Here is a 7613-nt window from a genome sequence, read left to right as displayed (position 1 = left end):
TTTTTTTTTTTTTTTTTTTTTTGAGATGGAGTATTGCTTTGTTGCCCAGGCTGGAGTGCAATGGCGCTATCTCGGGTCACTGCAACCTCCGCCTCCCGGGTTCAAGCAATTCTCTGCCCCCACATTCTGAAGTCGCTGAGATTACAGGCACCCGCCACCACACCTGGCTAATTTTTTTTTTTTTTTTGAGGCAGAGTCTCACTCTGTCGCCCAGGCTAGAGTGCAGTGGTACGATCTCGGCTCACTGCAACCTCTGCCTCCCGGGTTCAAGCCATTCTCCTGCCTCAGCCTCCTGAGTAGCTGGGATTACAAGTACCTGCCATCACGCCCAGCTAATTTTTTTGTATTTTTAGTAGAGATGGGGTTTCACCATCTTGGCCAGGCTGATCTCGAACTCCTGACCTCAGGTGATCCGCCTGCCTCAACCTCCCAAACTGCTGGGATTACAGGCATGAATCACAGCACCTGGCCTGCTGGCCTCTGTTTAAAAAATGAAAGAAAAGAAAAGAAATTAGGCTGGGCATGGTGGCTCACGTGGCTGGGTGGGCTGCTCAGGCTGAGGTCTGGTTTGAAAGATCACAGACTCTAGGAGGTGATAGAGCCAGGGCACCAGGGGGGGCTCCCACGGAGCGGAGTCCTGGTCCTGCCTGCTGCTGCCTTTTCTTGCCATTGCAGTTTGTGACATTCCAGAACACCCCCAGACATGTGGTTTTTGTATACAAGTCCTTGCGGTTAGCGTTTAGCAATGCATTTTCATCTCAGAGTAAACACATTTTCAGTTTTATTTTTGCTCCTGCCTTATCTCCCTGACCCCCAGCTGAGGCCCTGAAAGGAGGGCAAAGGCTCTTCCCCAAACATTGGCCTTTTGTTAATGACTTTCATCCTGGTCACATGGACTGAAACGGCAGTCCTCGAGAGACATTTCTCTGGTCCTTTGAAAACCAGCAAGAGCCTGGGAAGGGAGGAGCACACACACCCAGCCCCAGCCCCTGGCTCCAGTTTAATGGAGGAAGAGAGGAATGGATATGTGTGGGGTGCCCTTTTCTTCTGTTCTTCCTTTTCTTTTTCTTTTTTTTTGAGACAGAGACTCACTCTGTTGCCCAGGCTGAAGCGCAGTGGTATCATCTCGGCTCACTGCAACCTCCGCCTCCCGGGTTCAAGCTATTCTCCTGCCTCAGCCTGGGCAGCATGGTGAAACTCCGCCTCTACTAAAAATACAAAAATTAGTCGGGCATGGTGATGGGTGCCTATAATTCCAGCTACTGGGGAGGTTGAGACAGGAGAACTGCTTAAATCCGGGAGGCAGAGGTTGCAGTGAGCCGAGATCGTGCCATTGTACTCCAGCCTGGGCAACAGAGTGAGACTCTGTCTCAAAAAAACAAAACGAACAAACAAAAACATGTAAAGTGCTTACAGTAGTTCCCGGCACACGGCAAGCACTCAGCAGACATTGGCTGTGATTCCGGGCAGAACCCAGCCCCACAGGGAGTGGCCAAAGAAACACCAAGCATCCTGGCTGAGACTTGAAAATACCTGGGCTAAACATCGGCTCTGCCACTTCCTGTGTGGCCTTGGGCAAGTGACCTCATCTCTCTGAGCCATGGATTCCTCATCATTCCGAGATGATTATGCTTCCTCTGCTTATTTTTTGGGGAGGAGATCAAATGAGAGCCCGGATGTCTACGATGCTGCTCTAGAACATTGTCCTAGGCACCCCTTGCTGCCTGTGTCCCTGGCTTGTGAAAGGCAGAATCAGCATTTTGCACTCAATTTTTTCCCGCAGCCCCTCAATGGACACTTGGTGTCTGACCGGTGCTGCTCTGAACCCCAGCACTCTGTCCCCAGCTGTTTGATGTTGCAAGGGCAAAACCCCAACATGGGGGAACTGAAAGGAAATGTATTGATTGGCAATAAATAATAATAACAAATAAAAGTCCAGGTGGAGCTGGGTGCAGCAGTCCAGATGATACTGTCAGGACTCTGTCCCTCAGCCCTGCTCTCCTCTGTGCAGGGTTTATTTTCGGGTAGACTCTCTCAACATGACGGCAAAGACCACCAGCTGCTCCAACCAGGCTCGCATCAGGCCAATTAGCAACCTTAGGAGAAAAAGAGCTTCTGGCCAGGTGAGGTGGCTAACTCCTGTAATCCCAGTACTTTGGGAGGCCGAGGTGGGCAGATCACCTGAGGTCAGGAGTTCAAGACCAGCCTGGCCAACATAGTGAAACCCCATCTCTACAAAAATACAGAAATTAACCGGACTTGATGGTGGGTGCCTGTAATCCCAGCTACTCGGGAGCCTGAGATGAAAGAATTGCTTGAACCCAGGAGGCAGAGGTTGCAGTGAGGCTGAGATCATGCCATTGCACTCCAGCCTAGGTGACAGAGCAAGGCTCCATCTCAAAAAGAAAAAGAAGAAATCTTGGCCAGGCACGGTGGCTCACGTCTGTAATCGCAGCACTTTGGGAGGCCGAGGTGAGTGAATCACGAGGTCAGGAGTTCAAGATCAGCCTGGTCAACATAGCAAAACCCCATCTCTACTAAAAATACAAAAAAATTAGCTGCGCATGCTGACAGGCGCCTGTAATCCCAGCTACTTGGGAGGCTGAGGCAGGAGAACCGCTTGAACCTGGGAGGCGCAGTTTGCAGTGAGCCAAGATCGTGCCACTGCACTCCAGCCCAGGCAACGGTGCAAGAGTCCGTCTCAAAAACAAAAGAAAAAGAAAAAGAACAAAAAGAAAAAAGACCAGGCACGGTGGCTCACACCTATAATCCTAGCACTTTGGGAGGCCGAGGAGGGTGGATCACCTGAGGTCGGGAGTTTGAGACCAACCTGACCAACACGGAGAAACCCTGTCTCTACTAAAAATACACAATTAGCCGGGTGTGGTGGTGGGCGCCTGTAATCCCGGCTACTCGGAAAGCTGAGGCAAGAGAATCGCTTGAACCCGGGAGGCAGAGGTTGCGGTGAGCAGGGATCGCACCATTGCACTCCAGCCTGGGCAACAAGAGTGAAACTCTGTCTCAAAAAAAAAAAGAAAAGAAAAAAAGAAAGAGAGCTTCTTTAACTTGTTCCAGTAAACAGCCTGGGGCTACTTCTATCTCTGGATTTAATCTCAAGACCATCCTGGAACATATTCCCGGGATCCTGATTGGTTAGGTCAAAGTCATGTGCCCACTCCAGACTTGAGAAAAAGGATCACGCCAACTTGACTCACGGGGGTTGAGAATGGGAGGCTGGTGACTACCCAAAGGGAAAGGGGACATGCTGTTGTCAGGAGATGGGTATGACACTGGGTAGGCAGAGGCAACAGGTGACATCTACAGGTGTTATAAGCCCAGGGCAGGGAGCTGGGATTGTGATCCAAGATCTATCATTTACTCTTGTCATGGCTTTGAGGAAGTCACTGACTCTTTCTGAGCTTTGGTTTTCTCATCTGTAAAAGATAGTTTGACTCTATCAATGGATCCCAAACCAAACTGTTGCTAAAATCACCTGGTGAGCTTTTAAAAATGTAAATTCAGCCAGGTGTGGTGGCTCACGTCTGTAATCCTAGCACTCTGGGAGGCCCATGCAAGAGGATACCTCAAGCCTGGGAGTTCAAGACCAGCCTCGGCAACATAGTGAGACCTCTCCTCTACAAAAAAAAAAAAAGTTAATTCCCTGGTCCCATCCTAGACATTTTGATTCAGCTGGTCTGGGGTAGGACCAAGACTCTGTATTTTTGACAACAACCCCAGAGGATTCTGATGTGTTTGTTTGTTGTTGTGTTTTTTTTTTTCTTTTTCTTTTTTTTTTAAGATGATCACTCCATCGCCTAAGCTGGAGTGCAGTGGCGTGATCTCGGTTCACTGCAACCTCTGCTTCCCAGACTCAAGCGATTCTCCTGCCTCAGCCTCCCGAGTAACTAGGATTACAGGCGCCTGCCACCATGCCCAGCTAATTTTTTATATTTTTAGTAGAGACGGGGTTTCACCATGTTGGCCAGGCTGGTTTCAAACTCTTGACCTCGGGTGATCTGCCCACTTTGGCCTCCCAAAGTGCTGGCATTACAGGCATAAGCCACCATGCCCAGCCTGATGTGATTTTAATTTTGGAGTTCACTGGCTGAGATGGTTCCCAACGTCCCTCCCACTCTAATGGCCTCTAATTCTGGAGTCAATTAATGTTGGCTGAAAGGCTGAGCAGAAAGATCCTGACTATTGGCCGGGTGCGGTGGCTCACACCTGTAATCCCAACACTTTGGGAGGCCGAGGTGGGTGGATCACTTGAGGTCAGAAGTTTGAGATGTTCATCCATGGCTAACATGGCAAAACCCTGTCTCTACTAAAAATAAAAAAAATTCACTGGGTGTGGTGGTACATGCCTGTAATCCCAGCTACTTAGGAGGCTGAGATAAGAGGATCACTTAACTAAGGAGGTGGAGCTTGCAGTGAGCTGAGATCGCGCCACTGCACTCCAGCCTGGGCAACAAAGTGAGACTCCATCTCGAAAAAAAAAAAAAAAGATCTCAATTGAGACAACCAGACAACAGTGCTCACGAAATGCCCACCCCTGCCCTATATCCTTGCTTTTTTTTCTTTTTTTTCTTTTTTTTTTGAGATGGAGTCTCACTCAGTCACCCAGGCTGCAGTGCAGTGGCGTGATCTTGGCTCACTGCAAGCTCCGCCTCCCGGGTTCACACCATTCTCCTGTCTCAGCCTCCCGAGTAGTAGCTGGGACTACAGGCGCCCGCCAGCACGCCCAGCTAATTTTTTGTATTTTTAGTAGAGACGGGGTTTCACTGTGTTAGCCAGGATGGTCTCGATCTCCTGACCTCATGATCCACCTGCCTCAGCCTCCCAAAGTGCTGGGATTACAGGCATGAGCCACTGCGCCTAGCTATTTTTTTTTTTTTTTTGAAACCGAGTCTCACTCTGTCACCAGGCTGGAGTGCAATGGCATGATCTCGGCTCACTGCAACCTCCCCTTCCCAGGTTCAAGCGATTCTCCTGCCTCAGCCTGCCAGATAGCTGGGACTATAGGCACATGCCACCACGCCCAGCTAATTTTTGTATTTTTAGTAGAGGTGGGGGTTCACCATGTTGGCCAGGATGGTCTCGATCTCTTGACCTTGTAATCTGCCTGCCTTGGACTCCCAAAGTGCTGGGATTACAGGCATAAACCACCAGGCCTGGCCTTTTTTCTTTTTTTTTTTTTCTCTTTTTTTGAGACGGAGTCTCGCTTTTGTTGCCTGGGCTGGAGTGCAATGGTGCAATCTCGACTCACTGCAACCTCCACCTGCTAGGTTGAAGTGATTCTCCTGCCTCAGCCTCCCAAGTGGCTGAGATTACAGGCGCCTGCCGCCATCCTGGTTGATTTTTATATGTTTAGTAGAGATGGGTTTTCGCCATGTTGGCCAGGCTGGTTTCGAACTTCTGACCTCAGGTGATCCACCAGCCTCTGCCTCCGAAAGTGCTGGGATTATAGGCATGAGGCATCACGCCTGGCCCCTGTATCCTTGCCTTTGGGTGGGCCTGTGGCTAGGTCTGGCCAATGATATGGCAGTGAAAGTGACATATGTCACTTCCAGAATGAGGTAGTTAAAAGCCTGTACCCCAGATGTCAGTCTGTCTCTCTCCTGCCTTGATGAACGATTTGTACAGCAGGCCCTGTACTGCAGGAGCACTTACCACACACAGCGAAGATGTGACAGTGGGCACAGCAGAGAAAGTGGGCTTAGGCCTTGGCATTCTCCCACCCCTCCTTTCTCCAGCTGGATGAGAGTCTGCACTGAAGAATGCTGGGGGTCCAATAAGCCACACTCATCAAGACTGTGGGCCCCAGAGGAGGAAGAACAGGAAGGCTGTCCAAGGCCAGAGGCATCCTAGGACAGCTGGAGAAGTCTCACAATGGATTGGCAGGATGACCCGGCGCTACTGCATCCCCATGTAAGGCATTAAGGTGAGGGGAGAGCTATTGTTCCTTAATGAGGTGTTCATCCTCATCAAGGTTGAAGGGCAAGTCCATTGGGGAGGAGTGACTCACCCAGAGTCCCTAGATGCCTCTGATGCTGAGGGAACTCCAGCCCGAGGGCTTCCAAATCCAGGTCATTTCCCTGCATAGACCATGACTTCAGAGCGGCTTTGAGAATGCTGACAGCAATGAGTGGCCACTCCATTCAGAGGTGACTCTTGTTAGGGTTTGGACATTTTCCCCATTGATCTTAGGAAAAACCATGACTCTGGTTTTCCATGGTAAATTCTAGCATGTAGACAACAGGGTAAACTTTGCATTTGGACTGCTCCTTGCCCCAGGGGAGGAGGCCTCGACCTATGAAGTTGAAAAATAATTTCAGATTATATATTTTTATTACTTTTTTTTTTTTTTGAGATGGAGTCTTCCACCATCACCAGGCTGGAGTGTGGTGGCACGATCTCAGCTCACTGCAACCTCCGCCTCCTGGGTTCAAGCGATTCCCCTGCCTCAGCCTCCTGAGTGGTTGGGACTATAGGCGCGCACCACCATGCCTGGCTAATTTCTGTATTTTTAGTACAGACAGGGCTTCACCCTGTTGGCCAGGATGGTCTTGATCTCTTGGCCAACATTGAGGTGTGATCTGACCACCTCAGCCTCCCAAAGTGCTGGGATTACAGGTGTGAGCAACTGTGCCCAGCCTTTTATTACTTACTATGTTTTAAATAATGTATTATATTTAAATTTAAATTTAATATCTCTAAAAAGAATATATATGTATATATGTATGTATATATGTGATGTGTGTGTGTGTGTACCTATATATGTATTTTGAGACAAGGTCTCACTCTCACTCAGACTGGTGTGCAGGGGTGTGATTATAGCTCACTGCAGCCTCCAACTCCCGGGCTCAAGTGATCCTCCCACCTCAGCCTCCCGAGTACCTGGGACTACAGGTGCATGCCACCACACCCAGCTAATTTTTAAAAATTTTTTTGGTAGAGACGAAGTCTTGCTTTGTTGCTCAGGCTAGGTAAAAAAGAATATATTCTCATGATAAAAATTCAGCAGGTGAAATCATCCGTCCAAGGTCACACAGTAAATAAAAGGCCCAGCCAGGGCCAAGCTCATGCTTTTTCCAGTGTGCTGGCTGCCTCACCATACCACTAACTAACATTGGTGTAATATTTTTCTGTTTATAAACGTGTCATAAGTCATTTACGACTCATGACAATCCTATGTGGCAGGCAGGGCAAACATTATCGTATCCAGAAGACAGCTGATGAGATTAAACCAGGTTCCAGGAGGTGCCACGGTTCTGCCACCACACGTGGCCTGGCTCTGTGCCAAGTGCGTTGAAAACCTTAACTCGGGCTGGGCACAGTGACTCACACTTGTAATCCCAGTACTTTGTGGGGCTCAGGTGGGAGGATTGCTTCAACCCAGGAGTTCAAGACCAGTCTGGGCAACACAGTAAGACCCCATTTCTACAAAAATAAGAAAAAAATTAACCAGGTGTGGTGGTGCATGCCTGTAGCTCCAGCTTCTTGGGAGGCTGAGGCAGGAGGATTGCTTGAGCTTGGGAGGTTGGGGCTGCAGTGAACTGTGTTTGTGCCACTGCACTCCAGCCTGGGTGACAGAGATCGTATCTCAATCAATA

This window comes from Piliocolobus tephrosceles, chromosome 19 (genome assembly GCF_002776525.5).
Source record: "Piliocolobus tephrosceles isolate RC106 chromosome 19, ASM277652v3, whole genome shotgun sequence".
Classification (NCBI taxonomy): Eukaryota; Metazoa; Chordata; class Mammalia; order Primates; family Cercopithecidae; genus Piliocolobus; species Piliocolobus tephrosceles.
Note: the sequence above shows the minus strand (reverse complement) of the source record.